The 17,232-nt window shown below is 41.2% G+C and overlaps 1 pseudogene; it reads right to left on the bottom strand.

The window, feature by feature from the left end:
- Positions 1 to 430: 430 nt before the first annotated feature.
- Positions 431 to 16,867, bottom strand: LOC118906288 (annotated as a pseudogene).
- Positions 16,868 to 17,232: the final 365 nt, after the last annotated feature.

The following is a 17,232-nucleotide window of genomic DNA, read 5'->3' as shown; positions in this document are numbered from 1 at the left end:
GCCACTGATAAGTGTCTAGGTCCGTTAATTAATTAGAAGTTGCAAATGGTGATATACTATCATTCTTTCCTCATTTATTAGCTGGAATACTTCTCTAAAGAAGTACCCCTCATCAATTATTTGTACCCTGAAGTACAGATTATACAGGAAATGTAAGGTAAATGCCTGACTATTCACGAATTTTCAAAATAATGAATTGGTTCCCTAGCATCTGCCAAAGCTGGCCAGTGAGTGTTTCATTCTGTTTTGTTTTAAGTATCATTATGAACTCATGGTTTTTTATGTATTTCAATCCATTGCCGTTATTATTATTATTAATATTCATTTGTGCCATATTTGGCCAGTGGGAGTTTATTCAGGTTGGCTTCTGAGTCTTTTAAACATGATCCTAGTAATTTTCTTGATTTCTAGTATAACAGGATTCATTATATTCCGGTCTCAGCTCATGAATTTTTGGCCTCAGATCTGGAATCATCCGGTCTCAGCTCGTGAATTTTTGGCCTCAGATCTGGAATCAGCCATTACTCCAATGGCCCTGATTCCTTTTAATGGGCAATGAGATTTAGAGACAATACTCTGGGCTCTAGGGTTGTCAGGCTACAGGGTTGATCATGGTTTCTGGGCCATTTCAGTAGAAAGTTAGGAAATACTCTTCTTTAAGAGAAGATCTGTCATGAGTTTATATGACATTTTCAAACAAGACGGAGTCTTAACCACTAGACCACCAGGGAAGTCCCAGGATGTTTCCTAACTTCACCAATGTTACGTTTGTATTTTCTCTCTCTCTTTTCAAAAATCCCAATCCTCAAAGACATCAACACAATTATTTATTTGTTTTATTTTACAATAAACGTGCAGCTGTCTTAGAAAAACTGTTCTAACACTTCCACCCACAATATGATTACTGAAATCCATTTAAGATTGCTGTGTAGTTATTTTTAAGGTATATAATAACAATGAAAATCAAATTAGTCACTTGAAATAGTTCCTTTCTGTGTTGCTACTTCTCCAAGTACATTTTAGTTCATTTGTTTCATTTTGATTTTTTTATTTTAGTTTTAAAAAAATTTATGAAAAATATTTTTAAATGAAATTATGTAAAATGTTTATCAGCTTCTGAAGTCAAGTCCTCAAACCAGACATATTCATATGATGGTGGCTTCTTCTCCAGTCCCCTCCACCTGACCCCTCCCCCGCAAGAGAGATAATCTTTTTTTTTTTTTGGCTGCATCAGGTCTTAATTGTGGCACACAGTCTCTCTAGTTGTGGCTCACGGGCTCAGTAGTTGCAGTGCACAGGCTTAGTTGCCCCGCAGCATGTGGGATCCTAGTTCCCCGACCAAGGATCGAACCCGTGTCCCCTGCATTGGAAGGCGGATTCTTAACCACTGGACCACCAGGGAAGCCCCGAGATAATCTTTTTTAAAAAACAAAGTTTTATGGTTTATTCTTCCATTTAAAAAAGAAAAGCAAATATTTTTGTGTATTTAATCTCCCTTCTTAGATAAAACAGTAGTATTGCATAGACACTTTTCCTACCTTGCTTTGTTTTCTCTAACCCTATATTTGCAGGATTGTTCCATATAGTACTCATTGGTTTTTACAGCTGTGTAGTACTCTGTTGTGTGGATTGAACATACTGTTACTTGGATGTTAGACACATCTAATCAAAATAAAAATTTAAAACATTATAACATTTAGCATGGTCAACCAAGATAAAATTTAGGCACCTCTCAAAATTTTCCCTCAATTCGTCTCTCCCTCCTATTTAGTGGCTCTGCTCTGTTTGTCCAGTTCCTATATCCTTACCCCTGGGGCGCCCTCTCTAGTCTGAGCAAATGGCCTATATTTTTCAAGCTATTTTCTCAGGCATCTAAATTAGCCCCTTTTTTTGTCCATCCTCTAAAAACCCTTCTTTTTTTTTAGGTGACAATGCATGCTGAGGAGTTCATTTAAAAATAACTCCTGCTGCGGGCTTCCCTGGTGGCGCAGCGGTTGAGAGTCTGCCTGCCAATGCAGGGGACACGGGTTCGAGCCCTGGTCTGGGGGGATCCCACATGCCGCGGAGCGGCTGGGCCCGTGAGCCACGATTGCTGAGCCTGCGTGTCTGGAGCCTGTGCTCCGCAACAGGAGAGGCCGTGATAGTGAGAGGCCCGCGCACCGCGATGAAGAGTGGCCCCCGCTTGCCACAACTAGAGAAAGCCCTCGCACAGAAACGAAGACCCAACACAGCCATAAATAAATAAATAAATAAATTTATAAATAAATAAATAAATAAATAACTCCTGCAAAAACCCACCTAATGAGTCACCTCTCCTAAGTAACATGAGGCCTTGACTTCAAATGCACGTATATCAGGGCATCACTGGTTGCTTTATTAAGCACCATATTTTAGTTGATAGTGGTTTAGTATTGTTTATAAAGCAAACAAAGAAACATAATCAAAATGTATCCTGGGACCTTGCTGGGAAGAAACACCCTGAAATAACCGATAAATAAGAATAATGATAAGTCATAGGTACACATGAATGCTAGGAACGGAGGCTGTGGCAGCAGTTTTTCTAATAGATTTTTCTGACAGCATTATCATGATGTGCTTTATATTTTAATCTTCCTTTTAATATTTTTTTAAGTTTATTTTATTTATATTTGGCTGCATTGGGTCTTCGTTGCTGAGCGTGGGCTTTCTCTAGTTGCGGCGAGCGGGGGCTACTCTTCGTTGCGGTGTGCAGGCTTCTCATTGCGGTGGCTTCTCTTGTTGCGGAGCACGGGCTCTAAGCGCGCGGGCTTCAGTAGTTGTGGCACGTGGGCTCAGTAGTTGTGGCTTGCGGGCTCTGGAGCGCAGGCTCAGTAGTTGTGGCACACGGGCTTAGTTGCTCTGCGGCATGTGGGATCTTCCCAGACCAGGCTCGAACCCGTGTCCCCTGCATTGGCAGGCGGATTCTTAACCACTGTGCCACCAGGGAAGCCCCCTTTTAATATTTCTTATGCAGTTAACAGAAATACGAATTTTACAAATACTCTACCCAGGAGAACCACGATCTGCACCATCATCTTCCTGGTACGGTCTTTGCACTGAAAAACAGATGCCCCACTACAGGATGAAGGTGGGAGTTTCCTCTGGAGACAGAAGAGAAAAAGGAACCATATTCAAGATTATAGGCTCAAAGGTCAAATATGAGAGGCCTCAGTAATTTTACACACACACGTGCACGGGCACGCACACACACACACTATTTCGTTGGAACGAGCCACAGAACCCTAGAAGCTGCCGTTGAAACCCAGAGAGCTGTGGAGCACAAGTGGAAAAAGCCTGGGACATGAGGCTCTGGACTGACCCTCGTGAGCCGTCCAGATGTCACTCGGGAAGGACAAAAGTCTGCAGAATGGGAACCGCTAGCAGGACCAGAGCTATTTGGCCACTGTTGCTGGGCTTCCTGGCATATGCAGACTTTGAAGGGGTGTGGGATTAGTTACTATCCAGTAATTTATCTTTCTTAAGAAAACCTCAGAATATTACCTGAATTCTGGAAAGCTCAGAATATTCCACTGTAAGGAGACTTAACATATCAAATTCTGATTTTGGGCATGATGATTTGCATTATGGAATTTATGAAAATTTATTAAAACTTTCTAAAGTCAAGGAGTTTAGACCTAGAGTGTCTCTAAAAGTTTTAGTGCTTTAGGCCTCCATGCATTTACATGTGCTGTACACTTAGCTTGGAAGTCCCTTTCCCTGTATGTTCTCATCCAAACAAACCCCCGCTCACACTTTAAGACCCAACTCAGTGTCCCATAGCACTAAGTATATATCTCTTGTAACAATATCATGTTGTAGTATCGTTATTTGTTTCTTGCTTGTTTTCTACTGAACTGTGAGTTCTCTTGGAGGAGGAGCCTTTTCTGCACATCTCAGTGCCTGGCATACAAGACTCAACATTTATTAAGTGATTTTAGAGACCAACTACCCAATCCCTATAAGAAACTGAGGCCCAAAGAGTTTCTTTAAATTCAGTAATGCAGCAAGTCTGTGCTATCTATGTACCTAGCTCCATATAAGGCTAAATGTCCTTAGTGTGTTTTAAGTGTGATTCAGAGTGTCTTTAATTTCCATTTGTCCAGAGATCAAATGATAAATACCAGTACCTTATGAGTCCTCAAAGAAAGATTAAATTATGCTAAGAATGAATTTACATAAATTAATTTTATTATACTCTTAGTGAGCATCCCCCAAGTATACTGTCTGCAGAATGCTAACTTAATTGTTTGTGTGTGTGTGTTTGCAGTAAGCGTTGAATGCCCAATTCAATTTGGTAAACACTGTGTTAAGTTAAATAGTTTCTTCCCTGAACTTTCAACTTACTTAACAGTGATTAGTTAAATGTCTGAGAAAAGCATCTAATATGCAGTGTTTCCCAATTCATATAATAAGTGAACCTCCCTCTGTTTTGTTGCATTTATTAACATATGCCAGAAAAGGTGTTCTGAAAAACACACAGAGAGTTGGTAAATGCAGTGGTTCTTTGAAAAGTGCTCATCCATGTTTAGTGATGGCTTCCAAGGAAAACAGGAACCAAAGGGTGGATGGGGAAGCTCTAGGGGGGAGGAAGGTGGCTGGAAGGGGAAAAGGGAAGGTTTGGAGGAGAGGCATTGACCGGGAGACTGGGAAGGTAGCAGGTTGCTGTCTAGGGGCTGAGACAAGGGAGGGGGCCGCAAGCAGACCTTGGAGGGGCATTTTCTCATTAAGCTGTGTGAGGCATTTGGGGTGCAAGCAGATCGGCTTTGGGGCGAGAGGTAAAATGTATTTACCAAGAGAGTGGAGAACACTTCTGCCGGAACACGCAGCCCTCTAGGGAGTCCAGAGGACACGGCACCCTGCCTGTAGCTCCCCGAGGGCTGCCACAAATCCTGGCCACAGTGCCTGTGAGCGCAGGAGAGGAAGGAAATGAAGTGGGCACAAAGTAGGTGACCAGATGGCCTCATCAGCCTCTGTGAAACCCACCCCCAGGGGGCTCCTGGACATCACTGGGGTTGGATTTAACCAGAGGCTGTAGCAATGGAGAACAAAAGTAGATGGACCAAGAGTCAGGGAACAAGGTTGGCTACATAGTTTGCAGGGCCCAGGGCAAAATTAAAATGTAGACCCTTTGTTTTAAAATTTCAGGATTTCATGATGGCGACAGCAACACGTCTCAAGCACAGGACCTTCCGGAGGGTGGAGCCTGGGCAGCTACATAGGATGCCCACCCGTGAAGCTGGTCCTGCCAGAGAGTTATCACTGGTCCTATGGCCCCATTTGAATGCCCTGGGTGGTGTGGCCTGCAGAAACCAAGTTACACATGTGTCATATAAAAGGTAGGTCTTCTCTCAAGATACTTGTTATCATGGAAACCGTGTTTACCAGTCATTTTGGGTAAGCTTGACTTTGCTCTAAGATAAATCTACATACACATTAAGTTTCAGGAACATATTTTGTGCAGAAATCCAGGCACGTCCAAGCTATTCCCATATGTAGTTCTTCCATCACCAACAACATCCTTTCTTCTCATGCCAAGAATAAAGACAGATTTGCAGCTGCAGAGCAGAAGTGGATAACCTCTGACTCTGCCCTAGAGTTAAATACCAGTATTTAGTTGGTGCTGAGGCAACACTCAGCACCCATGCTGAGCTCTCTCAAAATGAAAAACAGACTCAGGTGGAAAATCCGGGTCAGCAATGTCATTTGCTATTTTTGGAGATGGGGGAGAAAAAGAAAGTTGTGGGAAGTGTTGTAGCAAACAACACAGAACAGCGCACCATGAGTGTGAAATAAAACAACACCTGCAAGGTCTCGGTGATTAGATGGAAGCAACCGAGTGAAGGAGAAACCATTGCAGGGAGAGCTGGTATCTGCTTTCAGGAAGCTGTTGGCCTCCCAAACAATGGAATGAAAGCATGAGTCATCTCACCCTGTTAAGATTCATCTCCAAACAAAAAGCAGTCCTACCTCTGAGAGAATTCTAAATGTCCATTTGGGGGAACAGTGACTACATAAGGAGTCTGTTCACACTGAATTTTTTTGGAGCTGGAGAACTGCCCTTCAGCCCTCTCCACCCACCTGTCTCCTCTGTGGCCTCCTTCCACCTGCCTCTCCCCACTGTTTCTACACAGGGGGCTCCAGTTCCCTGAGGAGGATGGGCTGAGTGAGGCAAGCCATGAGGGCAGTGAGTGGGGAACGACGGCAGCAGAGAAGGACTCCTGGAAGGCCTGGGCACCGGGGGTGTCACCTATAGAGATGACGGATCCTGAGGACAGACTGAGTTGGCAGCTCTGACCAGGTGGGGCAGGGGGACTGGGAGGTGGGCAAGAGTGAACTATGATTGCCTCTGTAATACAGATGAAGAAACTGAGGGTCAGGCAGGTTAAGAGAAGAAGTAGTGGTGCTAGGAGTTGATTCTGGTCCTTGTTCCTCTAAGACTCACATGCTTTCTGCCCTATCAAGCTTTATCCCTTGCTTCTCAAGGCTGTGATATAAACTACAAATGCTCTACAAGGGGGTGGTTTTGAGTTGTGATTTCATTTAAGAGGGAGAAGAAGAGGTGTCTACCTAGACGCAATCAAACTAGATTGATATTTATGATTTGAATTATTGAGTGAAGGAGTCATTATCCTTCAGAAGAAAATAAGAGGATAAGGAGAGAAAACAGGAAAAAGCTAAACAAAGCCTGGAAAATATACTACGCTAATATCTTTTTTTTCTTTTTTAATTTATTCATTCATTCATTCATTCATTTATTTTGGCTGTGTTGGGTCTTCGTTTCTGTGCGAGGGCTTTCTCTAGTTGTGGTGAGCAGGGGCCACTCTTCATCGCGGTGTGCGGGCCTCTCACTATCAGGGCCTCTCTTGTTGCGGAGCACAAGCTCCAGATGTGCAGGCTCAGTAGTTGTGGCTCACGGGCCTAGTTGCTCTGCGGCATGTGGGATCTTCCCAGACCAGGGCTCGAACCCGTGTCCCCTGCATTGGCAGGCAGATTCTCAACCACTGCGCCACCAGGGAAGCCCTACGCTAATACCTTAAAGAGCTAGTAAATTTAAGGAAAGATTCTGGGCAGGGGATAACTAAGATATACATGATGAGGGAAGAGGAGGGCGTGATGCTCTTTGCAGAGCACTAGCACCAGAAGTGAGAACGCGGGGATCGGGGATGGGAGGGTTTCTAGAGTTCATCTGCATTTTGTAGACGAGGACATTGGGTCTAGAGTTGGTGGCCAAGCTGGGGCTAAACTTTATTCTATTGGCTCAAGGGTCCAGGGCTCTTCTCTCTACTTGGCCCACCCTGAGAAGGAAGCGAAAGGATCCTTTATAAAGACATGGAAAACCACCTGTGAAAAATTAGAGGATGCCCACATAGTGAGAGGTTTGGGCTTGGCACTTGCAGTGGATGTGATATCCCTAAAAAGTGAGGGGTCCTGAGTGAAAAGAAGTGCATGATTGACGTGCTGGAAATGAAGGATTCAGCACTACAGCTTTGCGACTTTTAAAGCAAGAGTATCAATCGTGCCCAAGAAAATTTTTGTTTTCAAATAGGTATTGAGTTTTCAGTTCGTGCTGTGAGTGTACCAGGTGCAAGGAGAGCTGTGAAAAAGTATGAGGCAGCACTTCCAAAGACATCCCAACGCCTGTGTAACAGCCACATGCTCAGTGGTTTTGGGCTTAGACAGGGAAGGGAACACCTAGGGGGAATGGAAGGAGAGAAGGAGGAATGGAAAGTGTAGAAAGGCAAAAAGAAGATTTAATGTTATGATTTTGAAATTTTACCTGTTAAAAAGGATGGTTAGCAGATTAGGAACCAAGATGGCAGAGTAGAAGGACATGCTCTCACTCCCTCTTGCTAGAACACCAGAATCACAATTAGCTGCTGGACAATCACCAACAGGAAGACACTGGAACTCACCAAAAAAGATACCCCACATCCAAAGACAATGGAGAAGCCACAATGAGACGCTAGGAGGGGCACAATCACAATAAGATCAAATCCCATAACTGCTGGATGGGTGACTCACAGACTGGAGAACACTTATACCACAGAAGTCCACCCACTGGAGTGAAGGTTCTGAGCCCCACGTCAGGTTCCCAACCTGGGGGGTCTGGCAACGGGAGGAGGAATTCCTAGAGAATCAGACTTTGAAGTCTAGTGGGATTTGATTGCAGGACTTCAACAGGACTGGGGGAAACAGAGACTCCACTCTTGGAGGGCACACACAAAGTAGTGTGCACATTGGGACTCAGGGGAAGGAGCAATGACCCCACAGGAGAATGCACCAGACCTAATTGCTAGTGTTGGAGGGTCTCCTGCAGAGGCGGGGGGTGGTTCTGTCTCACTGTGAGGACAAGGACACTGGCAGCAGAAGTTCTGGGAAGTACTCCTTGGCGTGAGCCCTCCCAGAGTCCTCCATTAGCCCCACCAAAGAGCCCAGGTAGGCTCCAGTGTTGGGTTGCCTCAGGCCAAACAACCAACAGGGAAGGAACCCAGCCCCACCCATCAGCAGTCAAGTGGATTAAAGTTTTACTGAGCTCTGCCCACCAGAGCAACATCCAGCTCTACCCACCACCAGTCCCTCCCATCAGGAAACTTACACAAGCCTCTTAGATAGCCTCATCCACCAGAGGGCAGACAGCAGAAGCAAGGAGAACTACAATCCTGCAACCTGTGGAACAAAAACCATGTTCACAGAAAGATAGACAAGATGAAAAGGCAGAGGGCTATGTACCAGATGAAGGAACAAGATAAAACCCCAGAAAAACAACTAAATGAAGTGGAGATAGGCAACCTTCCAGAAAAAGAATTCAGAATAATGATAGTGAAGATGATCCAGGACCTTGGAAAAAGGATGGAGGCAAAGATCGAGAAGATGCAAGAAATGTCTAACAAAGACCTAGAAGAATTAAAGAACAAACAAACAGAGATGAACAATAAAATAACTGAAATGAAATGAAATGATTTCTTCTACACTAGAAGGAATCAATAGCAGAATAACTGAGGCAGAAGAATGGATAAGTGACCTGGAAGACAGAATGGTGGAATTCACTGCTGCAGAACAGAATAAAGAAAAAAGAATGAAAAGAAATGAAGACAGCCTAAGAGACCTCTGGGACAACATTAAACGCAATAACATTTGCATTATAGGGGTCCCAGAAGGAGAAGAGAGAAAGAAAGGACCCAAGAAAATATTTGAAGAGATTATAGTCGAAAACTTCCCTAACATGGGAAAGGAAATAGCCACCCAAGTCCAGGAAGCGCAGAGAGTCCCATACAGGATAAACCCAAGGAGAAACACCCCAAGACACATAGTGATCAAACTGGTAAAAATTAAAGACAAAGAAAAATTATTGAAAGCAGCAAGGGAAAAATGACAAAAAAAGGATGGTTAGCTCCTACATACAAATGCAACTATATCTTGTAAAACATATGGCAAGGTTCACAGCCTTTGAGTGCAAAAGCTTCCATTTCCTTTAAACTTAGAAAAAATTAAAATGAATAGATGCAAGTGGGGGGAGGGGAATCCAAGCACTACAAAAAGGTTTAAAATTAAATCTTACTTTCACCACCACCATCACTACTCCTTTCCCCACTATTAACAATTTATTTATAACTCTAGAAAAATGTGTTATGGTTATATAAAAATTATAATAAACATATCACACATGCATGCAACACACACATTTCTTAAAATGTATACATATGGGGCATACAATACACACTCTGTGAAACTCTACTGCCTTGATTTCGTAATAATGTATCTTAGAGATCAACCTGAAAATGAGCAGGATCATGCAAGGCTTTCTCGGGGACAGACCCCTGTGTCCCCTGCCTCTTATTTGTAGAAAAGTTTTAACCTCCTAGGCCTTCCCCTCATTCCAAAGAACAAATTTAATCAGAGAAGTGAGAAAATGCAGAAACAAAGGAAAGTAGTCAAGCAAGACAAAATAATAATAGTTTAGCCATAAAACAAAGTCAAGAACCTTTAGTTCTTCCTCAAGGGCTATAGATAATATCCTGAGCCATATCCTTGAGTTGTTTTGCAGATACTAAAACCCCCACCAGGTGGAGGAAGTTAACTGCATGCTGACCATTAGCACGTAGACCCCAGACCAGTTGGACACAGAAGGTTGATAATTGAGATTCCCGAAACAGCACCCTGTTATCTCACTGTCAACAAATCAGAGAAATATGCATGGGCTTATCATGCAAACCTGTGACCCTCTCCCTCACACTGTCTTTAAAAACCCTTCCCCGAAAGCCACGTGGGAGTTTGGGTCTTTTGAGCACAAGCTACCTGTTCTTCTTGCTTGGGAATAAATGCCATACTTTTTTTTTTTTAATTTATTTATATTTTATTTTTGGGCGCGTTGGGTCTGTGCTGCTGCACGCAGGCTTTCTCTAGTTGTGGCAAGTAGGGGCTACTCTTCTTTGCGGTGCACGGGCTTCTCATTGGGGTGGCTTCTCTCGTTGTGGAGCACGGGCTCTAGGGCGTAAGCTCAGTAGTTGTGGTGCACGGGCTTAGCTGCTCAGCGGCATGTGGGATCTTCTCGGACCAGGGCTCGAACCCATGTCCCCTGCATTGGGATCATGGAGTCTTAACCACTGCACTGCCAGGGAAGTCCCAAGCCCTTTTAATGTTTTATGCTGCAAATATTTGTTCCCAGTTTATCTTTTTACGTTGTACATACATTTTTCTTGCTATTTATTGTTTAATTTTTTGTCATGGAAAAATCAAACTTAAAAAAATTAGAGAGAAGAGTATCCCATGGACTCATTACCAAATTTCACTCCCATCCCAAGTTATTTTGAAGCAAATCCCAGACATCATATCATTTCATCCACACGTGTTTCAGTACATGTTTCTAAAGACAAAAAAATCTTTTAAAAACATAACTATAATACTGTTATTACCTGTATGTGGTATTTTAATATAAAAACTGCTGATTTCTATGCAAATGGATCAATCATTTTCCATTTGACTTCTGGGTTTGGTGTCATGCTTAGAAATGTATTCATTACAAGATTATAAATGAATTCACTCATGTTTTCTTCTAGTAATTTTTTTTTTTTTACTGAAAACCATTTATTAAGTTTAAAATAATTGTCCAGGGCATGCAGAATCCATAAGTCCTGGGAAGAGGCTGAGTGATGGAGTAATCAGAGCCAAGAGAGGTAATTTCTTTTGCTCCCTTTCTTGGTATAAAACATCTACTTCCGAAAAATACCCTTCCAGACCCAGCTCCACTGTACCTGACCTCATTACTTGGGTCAGAGCCTCCCCTGGACTCTCCAGTCTCTGGGCTTTTTCATTTTCTTCTTCCTCTTTTTTTCTTAAGGAAAAGTTTTACTGAAATATAATTCATATACCATAAAATTGACCCTTTTAAAGTATACAATTCGGTGATTTTTAGTATTTTTACAGTTGTGCAACCATTGCCACTATTTAATTTTACAAATTTTTCATCACCCCGAAAGAAACCTCATATCCATTAAGCAGTCACTCCCCATTTCCCTGTCCACCCCCCGCCCCCGGCAACAACTAATCTACTTTCTTTCTCTGTGGATTCCCAGGACATTTCACATAAATGTAACCATACAAAATGTGACCTTTTGTATCTGGCTTCTTTACTACTAGTAACTTTATAGTTTCATTTTAACATTTTACATTACATTCCTTCTGGAATTTACTTTGATAAAAGAAGTGGTGTTATACAGCTTGAATTTATTCCCCCAACTAGTCCCAACACTTTTAAAAATAATCTGTCTTTCCTCTCATGAATTGGAAATGTCACCATTACCATTTACTAAAATCATGTGTATTTTAGTCTGTTCTGGATTCTCTATTTTATTCTATTGGTCTCTCTACATTTTTTCTGGAACCAAACTGTTTTTAAGTCTTGTAACTTCAAAATGCAATAAAATATCTAATCTGACTGCCCCCCCAAATATCTTTCCATTCAGATAGTTTTCGTGTTTATTTCTACTAATGAACCCATTAACATTTTCTAATGTTTAAATTTTTTTTGACTTTTGATTGAGATCACATTGAGTTTACAGATTAATTTAGCAAGAATTAATATTCCCTAATAGAGATTTTACATTTTCTTTATATAGGTCCTGTCTATTTCTTGTTACGTTTATTTTCAGGTATATTGGTGGTAGTGTTGCTGTTGTAAATGGGATCTTTCCTCCATTATATTTTCTAACCATTTGTCAATTTTGTACATTAATTGTAAAAAAGTACCTGACCACTTTAATAAATTCACTTATAATTTCTGTATCAGTCAGCTTTTGCTGCATAATAAAACACCCCAAAACATAGTGGCTTAAAACAACAAGCATGTGTTATTCCTCAAGACTCTGCAGATCAACTGGTGTCCTTCTGGTCTAAGCCAGTTCAGTTTATCTCTGCAGTCAATTGGCACCTCAACTGGCCTAGGTAGTCTGGGATGGCCTCATGGGTCTGGGAGTTTGTTCTGTGTCAGTCTGGGTAATGTCAATGACTTGACACATGTGTCTCACCATCCAGCAAGCTAACCTAGACTTAATTTACAGAGTAGTGGTCTCAGATTTCCTTAAAAAGTTAAAGAGGACAAGTTCCAATGCACAAGCACTTTTCAAACTTGCTAATTTCCAAATGTTCTAAAGAAAGTCATATAGTTCAACTCAAATTCAAAGTGTGAAGAAATATACTCCACTCCTGAGAAGAGCTTCAAAATTTTGTAGCCATTTTTGCATTTCCCACAACTTCCTAACAGTTCTTTTTACTCTTCAGGTTTCTGGTTATCCTTTGATACAATTACAAATAATAAACCTTTCTTACCTTAAGAGGGTCTTACTTAAGGTATGAAAGGTATCTCTTACCTTAAGAGATACCTCTTAAATTCTTTTCTTATTTAACTGTACTGGTTAGGATTTCCAGAACATTATTAAGGTATAATATCTTCTTCCTTACTTTAATGGTAATTAAAGTATGATACTGGATCTTTATAATGGCAAAAAAAAAATCTAGCTATTCATGAGATAGTAAGCCTTTCTGGTTTTTGTTTTGATTTTGTTTTGTTTAGTCAGAAATCAATTTTGCTAAATGGTATTTAAGTATCTACTGAGATGATTATATTGTTTTTCTCCTTTGATTTATTAATATAGTGGCATATTAATACAAATCCAAATAATGAACCATACTTGCATTTTTTAAAATATCTTTATTGGAGTATAATTGCTTTACAATATTGTGTTAGTTTCTGCTGTATAACAAAGTGAATCAGCTATATGTATACATATATCCCCATATCCCCTCCCTCTTAAGCCTCCCTCCCACCCTCCCTATCCCACCCCTCTAGATCGTCACAAAGCATCAAGCTGATCTCCCTGTGCTATGCAGCAGCTTCCCACTAGTCATCCATTTTACATTTGGTAGTGTATATATGTCAGTGCAACTCTCTCACTTCATCCCAGCTTCCCCTCCCCCACCGTGTCCTCAAGTCCGTCTACCTCTGTGTCTTTATTCCTGCCCTGCCACTAGGTTCATCAGTTCCATTTTTTTAGATTCCATGTATATGCGTTAGCATATGGTATTTGTTTTTCTCTTTCCGACTTACTTCACTCTGTATGACAGACTCTCGGTCCATCCACCTCATTCCTAATAACTCAATTTCGTTCCTTTTTATGGCTAAGTAATATTCCATTGTATATATGTGCCACATCTTCTTTATCCATTCATTTGCTGATTTAGGTTGCTTCCATGTCCTGGCTATTGTAAACAGTGCTGCAATGAACACTGTGGTACATGTATCTTTTTGAATTATGGTTTTCTCAAGGTATATGCCCAGTACCTACTTGCATTTCTGGCATGAGTCTGATTTGACCAGGGTGTGTTTTTTATTACAGCTGGTAGAAAAATTGTGTCTCTATGGATCTGCCTAATCTGGACATTTCATACAAATGGAATTGTACGATACAGGCATACCTCATTTTATTGTGCTTCACTTTATTGTGCTTCACAGATACTGTGTTTTTTATAAATTGAAGGTCTCTGCCAACCCTGCATCGAGCAAGTCTATTGATGCCATTTTTCCAACAGCAGTATTTCTTAATTAAGGCTGTTTTTTCAATGTTTAATTGTTTGTTTAGACATAATGCTATTGCACACTTATTAGACTACAGTACTGTGTAAACATAATTTTTATGTGCACTGGGAAACCAAAAAAATCCTGTGACTCACTTTATTGCGGTAGTCTGCAACTGAACCTGCAGTATCTCCAGGGTATGCCTGTATGTGGACTTTTGTGCATGGCTTCTTTCACTAAGCATGTTTTCAAGATTCCTCCACGTTGTACCATGTATCAGTACATCATTCCTTTTTTACGGCTGAATAATATCCCATTGTATGGCTATACCACACATAAATGATTTTGTGACATCTACTAAGTTCATGCCCACATCATCCTTCTAGTTAGTAGAATTCTTGATATTCTGGTGTTGAAATATCCTTTCAACCCTGGGTCATGATAATTATTCTTTTAATGAATTGCAAGATTCAATTTACTAGTATTTTATTTAGAATCTTGGTATCTTTTTATAAATGAGCTTATTATTTTAAATTTCTTCTGCTTTTAAATTTAGTTCTGATATAAGGGTTATGCTAGCACAGGAAGAGTTGGATAAGGTAGGAAATATTTGTTCCTTAAAAGTTTCATAGAATCTAATCATAGCGTTATAGGATCTGGTTTCTTTTAGGAAGTAGATCTTTGGCTACCATTTCAGTTTCTTCTATGGATATTGGTTTATTCAATTTTTCTATTTCTTCTTGGGCCAGTCTAACAGACAAACAGTGAAGTTTATGAAACAGCTTGATGACAGTTCACAAAGCAACACTCAGGTCAAGAAATACAAAATTGCCAATATTCCAGAAATCCCAAAAGTGATTCCCCCTAATCACTACTCCTTTTCTTTTGAAAGATAATTATTACCTTAACTTCTGTGATAATTATTTCCTTGTTTCTCATTGTAGTTTTTCTCCTAAGCATGGAACCCTAAGCAGTATAGTTTGGTTTGACCTGTATTTAAACTTTATATAAATGGAATTATATAATATATATTCTTTTTTTTTCTCATTAAACTTTTTTAATGGGTCTCAAATTCTGTGACAGATTTTTGGTCAAGTTGTTTCCATTAAAAAGTACTGATTTTAAGAGCTAATAACTTAAAACTGCCACAAACAAAACAAATGGTCTGCAAAACATTCTCCTTTCCTTCTGAAGGTTTTACAATGCATTGTTATCATTAACCAGTCTTTGCTATTTAACTTAAATGGCCAATTGAGACAAACAGTTCTGAGACCGTTCTTCCACCACTGATTAAGACTGGGGTGGCACGTATAGAGGATAATATTCATTTAGCCTTCTGAGCTTTCTGGGGAGACTTGGTGACCTTGCCAGCTCCAGCTGCCTTCTTGTCCACTGCTTTGATGACACCCACAGCAACCGTCTGTCTCATGTCACGAACAGCACAACGGCCCAGAGGAGGATAGTCAGAGAAGCTCTCAACACACATGGGTTTGCCAGGAACCATATCAATAATGGCAGCATCACCAGATTTCAAGAATTTGGGGCCATCTTCCAGCTTTTTCCCAGAATGGCGATCAATCTTCTCCTTCAGCTCAGCGAACTTGCAAGCAATGTGAGCTGTGTGACAATCCAGCACACGTGCATATCCAGCACTGCTTTGGCCTGGATGGTTCAAGATAATCACCTGAACTGTGAAGCCAGCTGCTTCCATTGGTGGGTCATTTTTGCTGTCACCAGCCACATTGTCATGACGAACATCTTTGACAGACACATTCTTGACATTGAAGCCCACATTGTCCCCAGGAAGGGCTCCACTCAAAGCTTCATGGTGCATTTCGACAGACTTCACGTCAGTTGTCACTTTGACTGGAGCAAAGGTGACCACCATGCCATGTTTGAGAACACCAGTCTCCACTTGACCCACAGAGACAGTGCCAATACCACCAATTTTGTAGACGTCCTGGAGGGGCAAACACAAGGGCTTGTCAGTTGGGTGAGTTGGTGGCAGGATGCAATCCAGAGCTTCAAGCGGTGTGGTTCTACTGGCATTGCCATCTTTACGGGTGACTTTCCATCCCTTGAACCAAGGCATGTTAGCACTTGGCTCCAGCATGTTGGAATGGTTGAATGTTGACACCATTCCAGCCAGAAATTAGCACAAATGCTACTGTGTCGGGTTTGTAGCCAATTTTCTTAATGTAGGTGCTGACTTCCTTAACAATTTCCTCCTATCTCTTCTGGCTGTAGGGTGGCTCAGTGGAATCCATTTTGTTAACTCCAACAACTAGTTGTTTCACACCCAGAGTGTGGCCAGAGTGTAGGCCAGAAGGGCATGCTCACAGGTCTGCCCATTCTTGGAAATACCTGCTTCAAATTCACCAACACCAGCAGCAACAATCAGGACAGCACAGTCAGCCTGGCATGTGCCTGTAATCATGTTTTTGATGAAGTCTCTGTGTCGTGGGGCATCAATGATGGTCACATAGTACTTGCTGTTCTCGAATTTCCATAGGGAGATATCAATGGTGATACCACGCTCGCGTTCAGCTTTCAGTTTGTCCAAGACCCAGGCATACTTGAAGGAGCCCTTTCCCATCTCGGCAGCCTCCTTCTCGAACTTTTCAATGGTTCTCTTGTCTATCCCACCACATGTGTAGATCAGATGGCCAGTAGTGGTAGACTTCCCCGAATCTACGTGTCCAATGACAACGATGTTGATGTGGGTCTTCTCCTTTCCCATTTTTGCTCAGGTTTTGCTTAGGTTTTCATGACACCCGTGTCCTGGCAGCAAACCCATTGGGAAAAAAGCTAATATATATTCTTATGGATCTGGCCTTTTCTACTCAACAATATGTTTTTAAGATTCACCCAGGTTGTTATGTGTAGCTACTGTTATTGTTTTACTCTGCTTAATAGTATTTTATTGTATGAATATACCACTATTTGTTTATTCATTTTCTGTCGATGGGCTTTGAGGGAGTTCCCAGTTGGAGATGATTACAAATAGAGCTGCTATGAACATAAAAGACATGTTCTTGTATATGTCTTTTAAAGAACGTGCGCACATATTTTTATTGGGTATATTCTTATAAATGGCATTGCTGGGTAAAAATTTATATGTACCTTCAACTTTATTAAATACT

The sequence above is a fragment of the Balaenoptera musculus genome, chromosome 13, assembly GCF_009873245.2.
Source record: "Balaenoptera musculus isolate JJ_BM4_2016_0621 chromosome 13, mBalMus1.pri.v3, whole genome shotgun sequence".
Taxonomy (NCBI): domain Eukaryota; kingdom Metazoa; phylum Chordata; class Mammalia; order Artiodactyla; family Balaenopteridae; genus Balaenoptera; species Balaenoptera musculus.
This window is presented reverse-complemented; position numbering and strand designations above follow the sequence as displayed.